Source organism: Strongylocentrotus purpuratus, unplaced genomic scaffold (assembly GCF_000002235.5).
Source record: "Strongylocentrotus purpuratus isolate Spur 01 unplaced genomic scaffold, Spur_5.0 spur5_scaffold_21, whole genome shotgun sequence".
Classification (NCBI taxonomy): Eukaryota; Metazoa; Echinodermata; class Echinoidea; order Camarodonta; family Strongylocentrotidae; genus Strongylocentrotus; species Strongylocentrotus purpuratus.
The window spans coordinates 31853046-31874054 of NW_022145607.1; positions in this window are offsets into that span (position 1 = coordinate 31853046).

Genomic DNA, 21009 nt, shown 5'->3' on the forward strand with positions numbered 1-21009 from the left:
AGTTCCCTTTCATAATTGACATTCTGATATTGATTTTCTATTGATTTTGACTTGGAATTTTTTTATTATGATTTTTCTTTCTCTTATTTCCTTTTGCTTTCAAACAGTCTAGATCAAGAATCTTCGCTGCTTCAACCACTATCGTGTGACATGGTCCGCTGATCGCCCATTGACTCGCATTGTTATTCTGCGTGGTGAAAATGCACCTTAATGTATAAAACTCCTCTACAAAAAATGCAATATCCTGATTTGTTTCACTCATTGAATCAAATTGTTGTTTACACTCAAGGTAGCCACAAATGCACTGGCCGGGTCACTAAACTTTTTGTTACTCTGAAATACAGTCCCTGTGGAATGTTATGGCCTGTTGAATGGTTTCTCGGAAAACCGTCAAAAATCCTAAAATCTGACATCTTTTAAAAAGAAAAGTATACTGTGATGTAGCTGAAAGTCTGCAAATTCTTATCATATGATCGGTTTTTCTGAATAATTTGTGAAACACATGAGGAAATAGCTGTGACGGTGATCCAAGTGATTTTCATCGCCATATTTTATTGGCATTGCAAAAATATTTGGAATTTAAAGTTAATATTTGGTGTTAATATGATCTATGTATATATGATTAAAAAAATGCCAAAAAATGAACGGTTTGACTTTCCTAATTTGCATAATGAGTGCGCGAATATTTTATTAGCTGAAATGACCTAATTTGCATATTTGATGAATATTCATGATTTTTTAATATTTCAAATCAAATATATTTCCATACCTGTCTGATATACATAGCTTTCACCGATGTTTCATGTGCAGTTTTGATTTGATTACATATGCGCATATTAATTAGGCGGACTTAGTTATTTTCACTACTTTTTCATATCTGCAGATTCGCAAAAATGGCAAAAATGACTTATTTTGTTGGCTTCTGTTTTCAAAACGGTAATAGGTATATGAATTTTCTTTTTTGTATATTTTACCACAAAGATGATATTTTAGTGTCTGATAATTTTATTTATTATGTGGGTCCAAGAAAGTGATAAATAAAGTTGTCAACTTTGTCGAATTTTGCCATTTTTGCCAATTTGACCATTTCTGGCAGGTTTTTCGGTAATTTTGCGATATCAAAAAAATGGTATAAAATCACAACGCATTGTCCGATTTCATTTTTCATTTCATTTCATTTATTTTCCACATTAAAAACCAGAAGAATATACAAGGTAAGAAAGTACATTTTATACATTTGACACATAGAGCAAATGAAAAACAGATACATAAGCATAAAAGAACAATGAAAATCTACATCAGTTAACAAACATCAACATTAAAACATAAAAAGGTGAGTAATGTAGATGGGGCTAGAAAAAGCGAAGCTTATCGAGTCTAGCCCCGGTAGCAATGAAGGGGAAGTCCACCCTGAGAATGTGTGTGGCCAAGTAAAGGCGGAGTAAAACCCATCCTCAGGGTGGACTCTCCCTTCAAATGTCTGGTTTTATAATTAGATTAAATTGACCCGATGAAAACATAATTGCGATTTGAAACATAATAATAATTATTTTTTAGATTGATATGACTATTTAGAATTGCAGAGGTATTTTTTTATATTTCAACTTAAATTGTCGTAATGATTTCAATTCTGTTTTTTGTTTTTTGAAGCTTTCGTAAAGCTTGATCATTTGCACTCATCAGATAACATGTGTTTGTCTTACTTATTTTTGGTGTGCTATACCTATTACTAGTTCACATTTAATGGTTTTATTTTTACTTCCCTAGTTATTCTCATCATAATTGTATTTGGTACATGTACTTCAAACTATCCTATAATCATACAATATAATGTTGCTGTTTTGAATTTATCTGTATGATGAGAAATGAAATTGTTTAGTCAAAATGATATTTCCATGTTTATCATGCATTGTTCAGTTGATAATTGTTTAGTCAAAGATTAAGTGTTCGCCTGGTTGAAGATAACCTTTTAGCATTGGTAAACTTTGTAGCGTTTGAGACTGTGTACTAAATTGTATTGAAATACCCTACAAAGAGATTGTGTAAACTGACTTGCTTCTGATACTCTACTCACAAAAACATTTATGAAAAACAGTGATGAACAAAAAAGTAACGTTGATGATGTCATATTTCCCAATGAAAAACTCCACCATTTTTCTTCTTCTTCAAGAACTGCCTTGTTTCGTTACGATTAATCCTTTCAGCTGGAACATGATAACCATGGCGTGCAAGAAAGAGACTATACCACACAGTACTGTTTTGAATACCTCTTTTGTCTTCAGGTAAACAATCTATGCAGATGATGAGGATGATGATGTAAAAGATAATAAAAGATAATAAAAGATAATAAAAGGTAATAACCTTCATATTCCGTGGATGTATACCGGATGAGTCTTTTCCACAAAACCCTAAATGTACGTTTCAAAATGCAATACAGAATTGATGATGATTGATGAAGATATGTTTGGTATGAATTATTTGATATTTTAAATTTATATTTACCTCTTTTTTGTTTATTGTTGTAAAGAACTTATTGGCATGCACCCTGTAGATTTTAATTATGTGTTTGATCTTCTTATCGAAAACAAGATTAAACACATCATTATAATCTACAGAGTGTAACCAAAAATTTCTTATCACTATTGATTTTTTCTTTCTTCAGGAAGCCTAACAATAAAAGCTGTTTTTGATTCCAATCGAAGAGACGATGAACAAATAAGTATAATAATACAATGTCGTTAAGCGTGAGACCGTTCATTTCTATCTCTCCCCGCCAAATAATCCGATCTAAAGAATCAACCGAGGGTAATCAGCTGTTAAACGAATCTATCATGAGTCCTTGAAAAATTAATTAATACTGCTTGTCAAGTATTATTGAAGAGCAGCAAAGGCGAACGCGATTGTCGCTACAATTCAGAAATAGTTGCTTCGATTGCTTTTCTCTCAAAATTACCGTGAGATGTCAAGCCACATAGAACTATGATCGACAAAAAAGATATTGTCTTGAAAACAGTCAGAAACATTAGAACTTGAATGAATAAAACTCAACTCAATAAGACTAGAATGAATAGGACACAAGTTCATTTTTACCATTTAAATAATCCAGTCAATTGTCATGAGTTTATCGTCTAGACGTATGGCAAAAGATAATTAGATAATAAGGATCAGAATGATACCTATAATAATGATATGATAACAATTATAATAATATACTTATAGTAATCGTCATCATAATCATCATGTTCATCATAATGATAACAATAATAAAGATAATAATAATGACAATAATAATAATATTAACGATGAGAATCATGAAAAGGATAATAATTACAATTATAATATTAACAATAATAGCATTAGTAACACCCACCAACCATAATAATGGTTATAATAATAATTGTTGTCATTATTATTGTCTTACTGCTGCTAATACTACTCCTACTACATGGACTAGGAAGAAGGAGGGGAAGAGGAAGAATCTTATTGTTTATTTTCTGTATTATCGAGGCATACAAATGCAAAGGGAGCTAAGAGATGGAAAAGTAAGTCGATAAAGAGGAAGGGAGGGAGAGGGAGAGAGAACGAGAGGGGGTAGCCTATGGCCCAGGGTTCAAATTAAGTTCTCTTTTATTTATTAGACCCAGTACTGATGATCATAATGTTATCTACCATGTGATTGCCATGTGTACGCCACACCGAATACCACCTCATTTGTGTGTATTGTTGTAAAGAACTTATTGGCATGCACCCAGTAGATTTTCATCATGTGTTTGATCTTGTTATTGAAAGCAAGATCAAACAAATCATCATAATCTACAGAGTGCAACCAAAAATTTCTTAACAACACTTGAATTTCTTTCAGGAAGCCTAACAATAAAAGCTGTTTTTGATTCAAAGAGCATCGAAGAGACGATGAACAAATAAGAATAATAATACAACGTCGTTAAGCGTGAGACCGTTCATTTCGATCTCCTTGCCAAATAATCTGAAAAGAATCAACCGAGGGTAATCAACTGTTCAACGAATTTATCATGAGTCCTTGAAAAATTAATTAATACTGCTTGTCAAGTATTATTGAAGAGCAGCAAAGGCGAACGCGATTGTCGCTACAATTAAAAAATAGTTGCTTCGATTGCTTTTCTCTCAGAATTACCATGAGATATCAAGCTACATAGAACTATGATCGACAAAAAAGATATTGTCTTGAAAACAGTCAGAAAAATTGGAACTTGAATGCATAAAACATAATGGCAAATGAATAAGACTAGAATGAATAGGACACAAGTTAATTTTTACCATTTAAATCATTAAGTACCAAATACCTAAGCAATTCGAGCCAGATGCATATAATGGTAAGCTTAAAGACAATGATTCATGACAAATTGTCAATTGTCATTCCTTTAAAAAATAATCAGGATATAGGGAGCAGAATGATACCTCTACTACATAGGAAAGAAATGAGCCTGCCGCATACTCCTGCGGCAGACCTGCCGCAGACAGTCATCTTTTTCACATGCAAATTAGTTTTGCCGCATACTCTTTCAGTATGATGAAGAGTCTGCGGCAGGTCTGCCGCAGACTTGCTGCATACTCTTTCAGTATGATGAAGAGTCTGCGGCAGGTCTGCCGCAGACTTGCTGCAGACTTGCCGCATACTCTTTCAGTATGATGAAGAGTCTGCGGCAGGTCTGCCGCAGACTTGCTGCAGACCTGCGGCATACTCTTTCAGTATGATGAAGAGTCTGCTGCAGACCTGTAATCTTCATCATGAATATTCATATCTCATATAGACCTGCTGCAGACCTGCCGCATACTCTTTCATATCCAGTACGTGGCAATAAAGTATGCATGTAGAAGAACCAGTGATAAACTGATTGATACTTCATAATCGCTATTGGCAATATCGATATAACCAATTAGGTAATACCAATATAAATCGATATTACCAATTAGGTATATTCTATTCTCAATTGTATTAACTTCATCACAAAGATCATTTGAAGTGTATTTAAGAGTAACATTTAAAGTGACACAGGCTCGTACACATATATATACTAAATATGTATATTGTTTCTTGGTTAGTAATCATAGTTTCTTGGTTAGTAATCAATATATCTATTGCTAAAACGTGAATGTAATTGTAACATGATCAGACAAAATAATCTATTGGTTAATACTGGCAAAAGGAAAATAGAAATCACAAAAATGATGTGCATTGTCTTAATTTGCTTAACAAATCATGATAAATGTATTTTTCTGTCACACGTGTAAAGTAATGATGAATATGCATGAGATGATTGGTTTCAATTGGCCATATTAGACTTTAATGGGATTTCAATTGGACCAATCTGCACCATTAGACTTTAAAAGGTTTTCAATTGGTTTCAATTGGACCAATTGAAGTCCAACTTCAGGCAAATTGGGGTCCCATTAAAGTCTAATGGGGCATAGGCCAATGGGCCCAATGGGCCCAATTGGTCCAATAGGGACAATCTGGACCAATTGAAACCATCTGAAGTCCTATTAAAGTCCCTTGAAACCTGTTAAAACCTATTGAGACCAATTGAAACCAATTGAAAATTCAATTGGTGTTCAATTGGTTTCAATTGGATTTTCGTCTTGGGACAAAAAAGTGAGTTAGTGGGGCTGAAGATAAGATCACATATGGCACAACAAAAAAGTTTGAAACAGTCCGTTAATTCCTCAGTCTCCTCTTATGTAATAAATTCCTCTTATGGTACCAGTTGAACTTGAAGCAAATTGTTTGGTTTGACAGAAGCTAAAAAGACAATTAACAGTGATAGTTAACACAGGAATTTACAAGATCATGGGCTCAGCCTGCAACCTCATATGGTACTGCATGTCCTACAAAATGGCCGCCTATAGCCTTGCTTCAGACTGTATAATTTCCCACTTTTCTGTGGCAGACCTGCCGCAGACTGTTCCTGTGGCGTACTGGTATGCGGCAAGTCTGGAGCAAAGTTTCGCCCTGCCGCAGATCTGCCGCAGACTGTTCCTGTGGCATACTAGTATGCGGCAAGTCTGGAGCAAAGTTTCATCCTGCCGCAGATCTGCCGCAGACTGTTCCTGTGGCATACTAGTATGCGGCAAGTCTGCAGCAAAATTTCATCCTGCCGCAGATCTGCCGCAGACTGTTCCTGTGGCATACTAGTATGCGGCAAGTCTACAGCAAAATTTCTTTCTGCCGCATACTTCGGCATACTCTTTGCCGCAGACTTTTAGTCTGCGGCAGGTCTGCGGCAGATCTGCAGCAGGTCTGCGGCATACTTTTCACTTTCCTAGGCCTACTTCTACATGTATTATACTACACTACTGCCATTGTTGAGTATCATGAAATTGTTTCACATAATAAAAATGTTTTATACGCGCGCTTCATGAAAACAAAATTACAGCGCGTCCTTGAATTTCGTGTTTTCACGACGTGAGGGTTATGTTTACAGCTCATTTGCCCCAAAAATATACGAAATTATGGAAATAATTAAACATAGAACTATCCCAGGATATAACATTTATTTGCCCTTGATACATTAAAGAGGTTGAGATTATAGTTTGAAAGTTTGAAAGCGATTCATTCAAAACTAACTTTCTTTTAATTGAGGGCTCATCCGTCACTTTGTGAAAATAGGGACGATATGTCTACTTTTTTTAGTTTAAAACTGTCTAATGGTATAAACTCTTTTCTTTTTTTTACACAAAATTACACAAAAATATTTCCACAGGAATTGCACATTGTTCTCAGTCTACATGGGCTGTATTCATAGACACTACTTGCCAATTTTATCTCTGTTACACTGAACATAGTTTACATGCAGTCTTGGATTCAGTAAATAATAGGAAGGGCGGTCATGGGCATTTCAGTGTACTCTAAAGGGTTACTTTCATGATGCTAATAGTGAACACAATTGACCTTCCTGTGACTTTCTCTTCTTTTTGTTTAACCTTTGCAGATCGAGCTCTATTAATTGCCACTTGAGCCATCTAGGCAGCTTCTTTTTTTCAATCGCTTCATCAATGGATTTCTCATTTACTGGAAGTCTAGGAATTCAGGAAGCAGAGGTTTAGCGTGTATTCCTGAAGAGCCGAAGTGATCACCATGCCCAAGAAGAGGGTTTCACACAAGAACAAGAAAGGGCAACAGTCATCTAAAAAGGACAGCCCAAGAAACTCCAAAGGTGAGAATACGGAAGGACCCAGTACCGATCCCCAAGGGACACCAGGAGACGGAGAGAAGGCATGGCCCATGATGGATGGAGTCACAGGTTAGTTTTAATCGAGCAGATCGACGAGTGATCTACATGTATATATGAGAATGAAGATCTACTCTTTCTTTTAATTTTTGGTTGTTTACATCTAATAAAGGGTAATTGTAATGTAAAACTGGGATAAAGTGAATTGATATAATTACCTGAAAAATTACTTTCTGTTGGCAAATTTTCAGCTGACATTGGTTGTCAAAGAGGTTGGATGGTATTTGAAAAGTATGTCATTTCAAACTGAGAGGTATATGTGAGTTTATTGTCATGAACAAAGCTAATGTTAGGAAAGTCATTGGTTAGTTTCTGAGCGTAGCCACTAGATAATTACACCTCTAATAGAAAGGTGATCTGCATCGTATAGTTGGTGAAAATTGGGTAGTTGTCCGTGAGGTGCTAATCGCCATGACGAATAGCTATTTTCATCTCTATTTTGAATCTTTCTTCAAAGCAATAACTGACATGCGACTTGAAGATGGTATGGCTCCACTCCCAAACAGCAGCAGACTGGTTGACCAACCTTCAGGTGATGGGGAAGTACAAGAGAACTGGCTTGAGAATCTGCCAGGTATGTCCTTGATCAACTTATCGCTTTATATAACACACATTATCTCCCTGTGCAGCATTATACTTATCATGGGATGGATACAGTATATTTGAAGGCTTCAAGATTATTTAAATGTTTCCAGTGCAAGATTAATCTAAAAAAAGGCAATCATGGAGCTAATCAAGACTAGAATATTTTGTTTTGATGTAAAATCAATTAGTGTCTAAGGTTTGGTGCAAATAATGAGCGACTGTTCATAGATGCGAAGAAAGCAACCACAGTGTTATAAAAGTAATTTGCTCCTCAATCCATCGAAACAATTCAGCTCAAGCTTTTCATAAAATTAGAGTAGTTTTTCAGAAATTCTCTAGAAAATGGTCAGAGCTCTAGTAAGCTCCCTGTTTCCAATAGTAACTTTGTCATAATAATATTGATGATATTAGTATATTCAATAGTAATGATAAAGATGATGTGGAGCTGAAGTTGAGTGCCTTCTTTATACAGGTCCAAACCAAGAAGATATAATAGCTGAATAACAAAGAACATATAAACGTAAGGTACAATACAAAATATACAAACAATAATAACTTCATGTTAATTTTTTTGTTTACATATGTACATATAATAACGGAACTTAATATTTCTATACCATATTATGAATTTAAAGTATTATCCAAACTATCTGTTGAAAAAGTGCAGAAGACCGCAATCACAAGCGATGCTTGACTAGGATGGCGGCCTCAAAACAAAATCTTAATAAACTTAAAATGAAAAAGGGTTTAAACGATCTTTGTGTATGAGTTTGTGAGTGTGTTCTGCGAGTGTATATATTGTGTGTGCGTGTGTGTGTGCGTAGGTAAACGCCATCAACCGCGGACCACTCCATAGAAAACTACCTCAAACTGCGGACGTACCTGCAATGGGGGACCGTCCACGGTTGCGATACCGGTTCCGCCATATAAAATTTACGACGTAGGGGGTGTGTGAATATTAGATGTCACAGCGTGTAGGCTAAATCGAGTGGATCAGTCCTATGTTTATCGCGAAATGTCACAGCGCCCCCTTCGATGACTGCGCGGGAAAGGCACGCTACCTGCTATCATCCCATAGCAGGTACGTCCGCGGTTTGATGTAGTTTTCTATGGAGTGGTCCGCGGTTGCAGGTGATTACCCATGCACACACACAAAAGTACTAAACTTGGTCCACGTTTGACGCCATAAACGTGTAGTGGTGCGTGCGTGTGTGTATGTAGCGAATAGTGGATGTGCACGTAGCTCTGTGTTGTATGGTTGAGTGGAAAAAAATAAAGGAACCAAGAATGTTCTGTTTTAACCATCTTTCAGAGCTCACCGAACTCATCCTGTGGAAGGTCAGTGAGGACATTTTACCGAGTAAAATCATGCCATTGGGAGCGAGGCTCGGTCTATCTGGTATACAGCTAGAGAGTCTGCTTGAAAGAATCAACATGTACCAACTTAAAGAGACAACCTTCAAGATGCTCTACCAGTGGTACAATGACCAAGAAGGTGACCCGTCCAAGTTCTTCTTCAGGGCTCTGACAACAGACGCTGGCTTTAAACAGGAACAAGTCTTCAAGTTGTGTAAGCTCCAAGGGTAGCGCTATAATACTGGAGAGAATGGATGTAGGACGAAATTCGCTAAACAGGGAATGGGGGTAACAAGTTCCTCTTCAGGGCGTTCCTAGAATGTAAAGAACATATGTAGGACCAAGTTAATTTGCTATTAGAATATGAAAATGGGGTGACAAGTTTCTCTTGGTGATCCTGATGACTGACAAGGACCTATACTAGAAACAAGTCCTCAAATTGTGTAAGTCTATGGGTAACTAAAGATTATTTAGAAAGCTTTTTTGAAATAATGTAAAGATGTGATGATGGATCAAATTTTGCTCAATAGAGAAAATGAGAATTGGGATGACAATTTGTTATAAATGCCATGTTGAATATTCACTCTGAAAACAAAGCTTCCTGCTTTGGAATTTAGATTAAAAGTGACTCCATTGTGTTTTTGTTTCTTACAGCTTTTAAGGAGAAGCAGCACACATGCACAAGCTCGTCTGGAAGTTCTTTAAATGATTTTCAATTGATGGAAATAGCAGAGGAACTCCTCGTAGAAAAGCTGATTCCATTCAGTCTTCGATTAGGTCTGACCTATGCAAAGATTTGCAGTATTCGAGAGGACAGCAAAAATCATTCTGTAGATGTTCGCTTCAAAGTCATGTTTCAGTGGAAAAAGAGACAAACACGTGAGATTGACCAGGTCGAAACTCTCGCCAGGATTCTGGAGGACTGCCATGAGAGAAAAAAAGCATACCAGATCCGTAAGTTTTCAGTAGATTCATTTTGTTCCAATGATTTATTTATTTATTTTTTCAGAAGTGCAACGCCAAGAACACAGATGTAATCCTTGATTTTATACCCATTTTAATCATTTTAGACTTGATCGAAATATCTCAGAGAATCTACATTCACTCTCGGTAACATGGTTACATTTTGTTTCACCAAACGAGACTGAAAAGAGCGAATATATTTCTTTTACCATAGTGGACAGAGTAATTGTAGTATTAAAATGAGCAATACAGGAAATAGATAATACCGGAGATGGGAATGACATCTACTGTACCTGAAACTAATGCAAAGACGTGTTTTTTAATCTGTAGGCCAGAATCACTTGGGTGTCACCAATGAGGGGAAGACATTGCTCATCAGTGAAGAAAAGCCTATGAAAGGAGTGGCAGGTAAGACATTCTATATTCACTTTTGCTTCGGTGTACAAAATTTGCTCCTGTAACAATAACTGTTCAGCATCACTGACCAAATTCTTAACTTCAGCCCTGGGCTCGACATGATATACCTGTTCCTAACCCTATAATTCAAAACCTAACTTAAACTTAAAAAATTAAGACCCACTTGCAACCCTAACCCCAATGCTATACCTGTGATGAAGTAAAGCCTGGAGCAATTGTTGTGGTAGCAAAGTCTGGTCACCGTCACCAATGATGGGAAGACATTGCTAATAGATTATTATCAGCCTATGAATGGTGTTGCAGGTAACACATTTTATATTTACCACTTCGGAAAGGATTCCAAGTCAGGATGTGCTTCTTAAATGTTTGATTCACTTAGCAGAACTGCCATGATTGCTTCTGATGAACGTCCAATAAGATATACATTTTATGGTCTTCTGTGCTATTTAATGACACCATCAATTTTCAAGTTTTTATGTTGGCCTCTGTTTTGGGGCCATATCTTTCCTCTTTTCCCTTTTTTGTGGAGAAAAGAAAGCAATGAATTTGTCCAAATTATGTGTTAGTGATGAATCTTTATATGTGTAAAAACACAGTTTATGAAATAGACTGTGACATAAGCAATGTCCTCTTTACACCTAAGCTTACACCTAAGCTTACACCTATTTTGATAACATGTTCTTGTTCACGAATGGTTCATGTCGTGTCTTTGTTTCCTCAGAAGTTCAGCTCAATGTCACCCATTCCAACCAATTGGTGGAGGAAGAAGCACAAGGTAAACTACAAGCTCTCCTATATGCCAGTTCCTCACAGGTCAGTTTGGTCCCATCCACAGGAATATCAGCAGATTTTCTGGAGGGGCTTAACTCATTCACCGAATTGTGTATGCCTCATTTAGACTTGGTAAAGAACTTGGAGAGGAGCATAGGAAGGGATGGATTCTACAAGCCCATTGGACTAACTGTAGATTCTATTCATTTCCATGTGAAGGTGTATACAGTTGAAGGGCTACGTTGGCTTCAAAGAGATGTCCAAAGCGGCCGCATCGGATATCAGCTTGGAAAGGTGCTCATCTCTGAAAACACCAAGCAGCAAGTTCAGAAGGAAATCGTTCTAGATGTCGCGCCGGAAGGAACTGGTGCTTGGGATCTACTTTCACACGCAGTCACTGACCCAATCCTGCCCAGCACTAGGCTGTCAGATTTTGAGAATAGGGAAGCATTGAAAGGAGACAGAACATCATCGTCAGATCTCATGGCCCAACAAAGGCACCCAGTTGTCCAAGCAGCCACTGTCAGAAAGCAGGTTGTCACTCAGGAGGAAGGAATTTCTGATCTCCTAGCTAGTAGTTCTCCTCTGGCAACACCCGGAGAAATCGCTTTAGTGGCATCTCATGTATCAATGAGACAGGATGAATGTGGGCCAGACGATGCTGTGGACAAAGAAAAAGATTCTGTAACAAGCCCAGGGAAAGCATATTCAGGTAAGAAGAATTATATTTACATTGAGCTACTTGTACTTTTACATCTCAAAGATTTGTCCTTATCCCTACATCTTTTACATTGAATTTGACTGGAGGGAAATTTGTGATTTGTTAAAAGGCAGAAAGTTTATTTCAAGCCTTTATCAAACCATGTGTGTTTAATCCGTCAACTAAAATATTCATACTCGTAGTGAAGCTAATTTTTGTGTGTGTTTTTCGTTACCTAAGAATGAAAATTGGACTAGTTGAAATAGAGCCTTTGTTGAATACTTTTAGATGTAAGCTTGAACATGTCACATTCTCGAGAAACATAAATCAGGACAAATAAATTTTGTCACATACTTACAATTGAGTTGTTAACTGTATTAATAATTATCAATAAAATATCAATACAATTATATTCAATATCAATTACACTCCACTTAAACTGACCCTAATGATCCTCATGAGGTCACACATTTAACATTAATCTATTCTAGAGTCTAGACAGAAGTATTGGCTCTAGTCGAAAATGTAATATTTTCCTATGGAAAATACCAGAATGATTTTCAATTCATAGGTTTATGTATCATTTTCTTTGCTTTTTCATGAATGATTAATAACCAGCATAACGATTACAGACAATTAAAGGTACTCAAAATTATGTATTTTACTTACATCATATTGAGGGTCCCTTAAGCCCTTTAAATGACATTAAAAGCTGCCTGGTTTATAATACAAAAATATCTCAGTGGTGGAATACATAATAATGCCACTTCTTACAGCTAAAAAAAATACAATCAAATAGAACTGTACCTGTTTATTTCTCTTTCAAATCTTTGGTAGGACCTTCCACATCCGTTTCTGACGTGCGATGTGAAATAGTACATGATTAAGCCATATGAGTTACACATCCTTTCTTCGTCCATCTGAGAAGCAAAAACATGATGAGAATGATAAGAATATATTGACGTACATACTCCAAGCTGTTCATACTCAAATATTACACACTAAGTATTACCTTTCGACAACTTATCTAGGTTTAGTCTAAAATCAAGACTGGATACAAAGTTCTTGCATTCCCATCAACATTGCTTTGCCGCCTTTTTCACACACCTCTCTAAAGTAAGTCCACTTCCTATAAGCCAGTTCGTAAATTGCTTCGGAGCGCATGACCCCAAGATATCTACAGATCTTTTACACGATGGATACATCCCACTTCTGCATTTTAGAATAATCACTGCCGAAGTGATGGAGGTGCTTCATGAATACCTTTTTTGCCTCTTGAGAAGAATACTTTCACCTGTGTATCAGATAAATGTACTGTCGGTGCGTCAATACTGATTACAAAACCTTCATGAGCACGATACCAGTATTCTTCTTGATGATTTTACAATTTGGGAACGGATGACCTTTATCTGCCCGTGCGCAAACCCTAATTATGAACTCGCTTATTCCATTTAATTGCTTACCTTGTTATCGAACTTCAGGCGTGGTTCTATAATTTCTTTATTTATTCATTATTATTATTATTTTATTTATTTATTATTATTATTATTATTTTTTTTTTTTTTTTTTTTTTTTTTTTTGGGGGGGGGGACGATTTGGATCAATGTCACTATTCAAAAGACGACAAGAGGGTCACTATTCATAATGCGGAATGAGGGTTGCTATTATAATATAATATATTGGCAAACCGTGGGAAAACGCTGTTAGACACCCTCCAAAGAATTCAAAACCGAAGTGCTCGCCTAATCAACAACACCATTATTATTCAGCAAATTGTCTCATCATTGACGTATACAATCCAAAATAATAAAATGCTCTTTAAAATTGTAACATGGGCACATGATTTGATTAATCCTAATAAGGCCCCTCCACGATTTTTCTGATTGTTCGGGATGGCGCCCCGCCGCTCGCTGCCTTTTTTTTTTGAGTCTGCTCATCTTTTTAAAAAAAAACAGAAAATCGGATCTACAGTTACAAGGTCATGTGACCTTTTGTCTTTGCATGTCAGCCCGAAAATCGCTCATTTTTGTGATTTGTGTACAAAACATATGGAAATGCCTTTTTTCCTAAAAAATAGATCAAACATTGGTTATTGGGTCTTGTTTAAAGTTTAGGTGGTTATTTAGGGAGTCAAAATAGTTGAATTGTAGTAAGAAATGAAATAAAAACAACAAAAACAATAAAATACATATGTTAAAAAAACAATGAAATACATAAGTAATGATAAAAACAAGAGATAACGTATGTAATAAGCTGGCTCTTCCGAATTGTTTTGTCGTATTATTATTCCAAATGAGTGAATTGCAGAGAAATTAGATGCTCCAGGTGAGATGAAGGAGGTTGGAATTTAGATAGAAGAAGTTTGCTCCCAGTGAATGCAGGAAACAAATTATGATGTGTAAACATGACGTTCTCAAATATACGTGTTGCCTCATTGAGATAACTTTGAGAAGTGTAGTAATGAAGAGAGAAGTGAGGATGAGAAAGAAGATGTTGTTCTGATGATCTGATCCTTCTTGCAAAGCAGGATTGAAACAAAGAGAGTATTGATACCAGTTTTGGGAAGTAAGGGTGAGTCACTGGTGATAACTGCAAAGTACAGGGAAATTGGCGCCATTAACATGACACTGTCTTGTTGATAAATATATAGCAGTGGTAGTGCCTGGTATATATCAGAGAGCAATGTCCTCCCAAATTATTCTACCCTGCAAATTGGTTTTGCAAAAAAAGAAATGAAATTGAGAAATGACGAAGGATGAAATGAGGAAAATACTACATATTAATAATTTTTTTTTAATATTTAGTAAGCCCGTATTTAATTTATATCCATTTCAACAACATGAAATTGTAGTTGTACAACGTTGATAGAAGAAGCAATAAAAATCGCAACTGATCTTCCCTTCTTTACCTTCTTTTCTTCTTCCTCTTTATTTTCTTTCCCTTCCCTTCCTTCTCTCTCTCTCTCTCTCTCTTTGTGCTGAAGGGGGGGGGGGGGGGGCAGGCAAGGGCCTTTTTTGGCCCCCCCCCCCCGATTTACACCATGTTCGCGGGAAAAATCGCAACTGATCTCTGATTTCTTCTTCCTCTTTTTTTTCTTTCCCTTTATCTCTTCTCTCTCTTTTAAGTTTGCTGGGGGAGGCAAGGACCTTTTGGCTCCCCCTCGATCCACACGTTGTTGGCGGGATTAATCACAACTGATCTCCCCTTCTTTTTACCCTTTTCTTTTGTTTTTTCCCTATTTTGTTCCCTTTTAGCTCTCTTTCCCTTTCCCTTCCTTCTTTCATTTTTTTTTTGATGGGGGGGGGGGGGGGAGGGGGAGGATAGCAACAGCCTGGGAGACGAGGCCCTTTTGCCCCCCCCCCCCCTGATCTCCTTCCTTTCCCCCTTTTCTTTTCTTCTTCTTCCTCTTTCATCTTCTTTCCCGTTCTCTCCTCTTTCCCTTTCTCTTCCTCTTCTTTTCCTTCTCTCTCTCTCTCCTCTTTTTTTGGCGGGGGGGGGGGGGGCTGTGTTTCTTTTGAATTTATCATGTCTCAAATTAATTAGGTCTAATGTTTTTTTTTTTTTGGAACCTGCATGCACGTTTATGTTTACATTTCGTACTTTTCCTGTGTTTATTCTGTATTTATCATTATATCCTGCCCCCTTGTTGTTAGGAGGGCTAGATATCGCGCCCCAAAATAAAAACAAAAACAAATTTCTCACAGCATTTTTTACTTTTATTTTGTTGCACTATGTAGAACTTATCAAGACCTCCTTACCCATCATCACCACCATTACCCTTACCCCCAACAACAAAAAAGACAATAAATGTTTGGTTCATATTAGAATTGCATTACCTCTTTGTACGCTACATGACGCGAAAACCTTTAAGGTCCGCAAGTGTTCAAGCCCCCTATCCCCCAAATAAACACAATGCTAAAGTGCCCCCCTCTCAGTTATCCTGACGTATTTGTTGTGTTTGCTTGATCTTCATTATTAAAGATGATACTGGTAACAACGAGGGGAACGACGACCAACTGACACCTCTCAAACATGACTCGGGGAGCAATCGGGATGATGTTTCCTTTGGTGGTCTTTCGGCACCCCCCGAGATCCTCGCTCGGGGGCAGAGAGCACAACAAGCGTATGCCGAAGTAGCTCAAGCTGGCACAAAGAAAGTATTCCGAACGCGCCTGATGCTTGTGGGACAAGAACGTGTTGGAAAGACAAGTCTAAAGAAATCTCTTACAGGAAACGGGTAATCTCTTTATTATCCATTTATCTCTTTAAATTCATTTTCCCCTCTCTCCTCTTTATTGTTCCTTGTGTATCTATCTCTGTATTACATATTTCTTCCATTCACTTGAGAAAAATAGACAACTTTATTACTAGTCATGTTGACATGAAATGTTATGTTTTGATACATGAAATCTTTGTCTAACGTAATAAAGGGTCAGGTAGCAAAATGATTATGATCTGGTTATCCTGACTTTTTGATAATGAAAATAGTTTCCTATGTGATTACTTTTCCTTTTTTAATCACATTTATCTCTTATTTTCTCTTTTGTTGGTAATAGAATCATTTCTAATCAGTGAAAATGTACATGTATTATACACTGTTTGTTTGTGATCAAATTCATGAATGTGCAAATTATGTCTACAATAATGTGATAACTATGATTTGTATACCATATGTACAATGTTTATAATCGTGCTGTGATGTCTATATTCATATTACTTGTTGATCACTTGAGGAAGAAATGACATGTCTCATCAAAACATTGTGCACAATAATTACACATAATCAGAAATATACTTCAATATACGAGGATCTATAAACAGTAATAAACATTGGTAAAGTCTAATGTAGATGAAAATTGTTGCTCGAAACAGACAAAATACATTATCAGAGTTATAGATATAAATGTGCAAATGATTTTAAGCAGTATCAAATAAATAAAGCATATACTTGAAAAAGATCAGAATAGTATAAGTTTACATATGTACTGCATAGGATCTCTATCTCTCTCTTTCTCTTTCTTTCTTTCTTTCCATTCTCTTTTCTTGTTCCATCTTCTTTACTTGGAGTACAACCCCATGGGACAAGATGCTATGGATAGAACTAAAAATTCATGATATTTGTATGTGGCAATATATGGGGGAGCTCTTCATCCCCAATGTCAAAAATTATTTCGCAATTTAACTCACATTATTCATCAATTTGAGATTTACATAGATCAAATGATTTTAACTTTGAAACATTTTTAATTCATCATGTATTTATCGGATTTTGTTATTTGTACTCGGATTTGTCTGATTTTACCCAATTCAGCTCATTGAACGTTTTGAATACTCTCCGTATTGATTTTACTTCTGTGCTTCTGTGTATATATCATTATCATTAATATTATTGTTATTTACATTTTTTATTATTATTATCAAACAAATGTTTATTAATGTTATTGTTATTATTGTTATCATTTTATTATTTGCTTCAGATTTGATCCAAATGAGGCAGTAACGGACAGTGTAGAAACAAGAAACGCATGTGAAATATGTATCGAGGTTGCAAAGGTTGGCGAGAAAATGTGGTCAATTCACAAGAAAGGACATGGAAATGAAGATACAAAAGGTAAGTAGAACTTTAACAAAGATTTGCTTTTACAATAAGAAAAATTATATTCTCTGCATAAGTATATCTTTAATTCTCACTTCAAACTGCTGGTGACAAATGGGGACAGAAAACATTTTCATTTGAATATCTTAATGTTACAATTTATAAGCACATAGTGGTTGTGGTTTATAAATGTCTTTTATTCTTATTTCTTTTTAAAAAATTATTATTATTGTCAATTTTATATTTATTATCATCATTATTATTGTTATTATTTTCATTATTATTGTTTTTTGTTATTATTATTGTTATTATTGTAATTATCACCAGAAAAATATCCTTTTCAGCCAAAGTTTTGAAGATAATTATATTTTAGGAAAGGTGTGTAAAACAATTGAAAGAGTTGTATGCACTATGAACATGACGGACAAAGAAAGAGGACAAAATATACAGTTCCTCATTCTACCCTCAACAACTGCTGTGGTAGACAAAGCAACCCTTTACTGCTATTATGTAAAAAATGTGTAGAACAGGTAAATATGCATGTGACACCTGTTTTACACATTTTTCCATAATAGCAGTGAAGGGATGTTCCTTTGCCTACCACAGCAATTGTTGAGGGTAGAATGAGGAACTGTATATTTTGTCCTCTTTCTTTGTCCGTCATGTTCATAATGATGACACCACATCATACTTCTAGCTATTCATTGCCTTGTTTTCGTTCACATTCTTCTTATTAATTGCAATGACGACCTTCGTCATTGCCTTGTTTTCGTTCACATTCTGCCCCATTAATATTCTCCTGGTTTTCCTTATCGTCCAGAAATCCCATTCGTTTTGCACGTAGTGCTTGTTATTCCTAGTTAGGTGCTTTTCTCACGCCCTTTTCCTTTCAAATTTCGTAAGCATCATTTCTAGCATCTCATCAAGGTCACTACATTCTTTGATTTTCGAAATCACTCATGCATAACAGTCAAGGCGCCATTTTGTCCGTTTCTGGTTCATTTTAAGGCCTTTCTATCTTCCTTCCTATCTTCCTTCCTATCTCCACTACCCTAGATCCTACAAACTTCTAACAAATTCCTCTAGATGGTCTAAGAGATGTTCTTTCATCTACGACGTATAACCTGCCATTCAAAATGCCATCTTCATACTCAAAATTCAAATCTGAAACCGATTCCGTCAAAAATCTCTCAAATTCTTGAAAAATGGACCCCTAAATAATCTAAAACTGCCATAACTTTCTCATAAATTCCGCTTTGTGTTTAAATCTCACATTATCCTTATCTCATAATCGCTAATTAATAGCCATGCTAAATTTCATGCTCCAATGACTATGCAAAACATAAATAGCGCCCTCTAAAGTTCTGGGAATTGGCTTTCTTTCTGTGGCCGTATCTCCATTATGGCTTGGCAGAACCGTACCCTTTTTTGGATTTAGATACTTGAAGATATGCCCTTTCCAGCCATATACAAAATTATATACCCTATCACTGACCAAATTTGAGAAAATTACCCTCCAAATTCGCCATTTTCAAGAAAATTCCGAAGTAACTTCAACTTGCTCTAAAATAGCGATCGTTATACCTACATCAATGAAACTTGACAGAAACATGTATCCATATACTGTACGTGACAACTGTTTAATAATTTTAGTAAAATTCAAATATGTCAGCGCAAAGTTATCGCCCAAAATGATGAATTTACTATGCATTACGTAATAGCTTATTTTGTGCGTGCAATACATTGCGCGCAAATGACAATGGTGTCGAACTGACCGCAATGACGTGCCCTTTCGAATGATACCAAGTATAGTATATGTTTACATAGAAAATTGTGAGTAAATCGCATTTGAACAAAGGTCACTATACGAATTCCGCCGAGTTTCCGCCCGAATCTACATGTAACACGTATCGGCTAGGACGTCATTTTTTCAGACTGCTTTTCGCCCCTTAAATGTCCTTTTTTTTCCTTGAACATTTGCAGTGGCATACCGAGTTCCAATACGCAGGGCACCTCATGGCCGGATTTTTGAAATTGGTCAAGGGGGCCATTCAAGACGCCATTTTGTTCTATAAATCTATTTTACATCATGTGTTTCGATAGGATTATCATAGAAAAAAAAAGAGTAGTTTACAATAACAACCATGAAATTCTCTTTCTAATGATACCAAATACGGCCCATAAAGAGACATAAAGAGAGAGAGAAAAAACAATTTAACTCCGGTCATAATACAGATCCTGTACGTTTTCCGCCCATGTATTACACGCATTGTGTATTGGGCATATCGGGTTCATGCTTTTGACCCCCAGAACGATCTTTATTGCAATGACGAACATACACCAAATCCCCTTGGTTTTTGCACGCAGTGCTTGCGAGCCCTTTCTACGTTCTTTCCCCTACCCCAATTTCTTTCAAATTTCGTAGGCATAGTCACTACCATCCCATCAACGTCACTGTTGAGGCCTTTCTTTCGCCCTACCTATATCTTTAATATCACAGAAGCTACATATTTCGTACAAATTGCTCTGGATATAGTCCGAGAGAAGCTCTTTCGTTTGACACGTAGAAACATGGCGTCATTGCACGCACATCGTTGTGACACGATTGCATTTCTAGTCTTCTTCTTCTTTGTAGAAAATCGCATTCGTTTTGCACATAGTGTTTGTTATTCCTAGTTAGGTGCTTTCCTCATGTCCATTTCCGTTCAAATTTCAAAGGCATAATCTCTAGCATCTCATCAAGGTCACCTATTTTTTCGATTTTCGAAATCACTCATGCATAACCATCCAGGCGCCATTTTGTCCGTTTCTGGTCCATTTTAAGGCCTTTCTTTCTTCCTTCCTATCTCCACTATCCTAGATCTTACAAACTTCTAACAAATTCCTTTAGATAGTCTGAGAAATGTTCTTTCATCTGCGACGTATGACTTGACCTTCAAAATGCTATCTTTGTACTTAAAATTCAAATCCAAAACCGACTCCGTCAAAAATCTTTAAAATTCTTGAAAAGTGGACCCCAACAAATCTAAAACTGCCTTAACTTTCTCATATAAATTCCGTTTTGTTTTTAAATCTCATCGTATCCTTATCTTACAATTTCGCATAGCCATGCCTAATTTCACGCTCCAATAACTATGCAAAACATGAATAGCGCCCTCTAAAGCTCTGGGACTTGGCTTTCTTTCTGTGGCCGTATCTCTATTGTGTCTTGGCAATCCCGTACCCTTTTTTTGGATTTAGATACTTAAACATATGCCCTTTCCATCCATATACAAAATTATATACCCTAACACTGACCAAATTTGAGAAAATTGCCCTCCAATTTCACCATTTTCACGAAAATTCCGAAATAA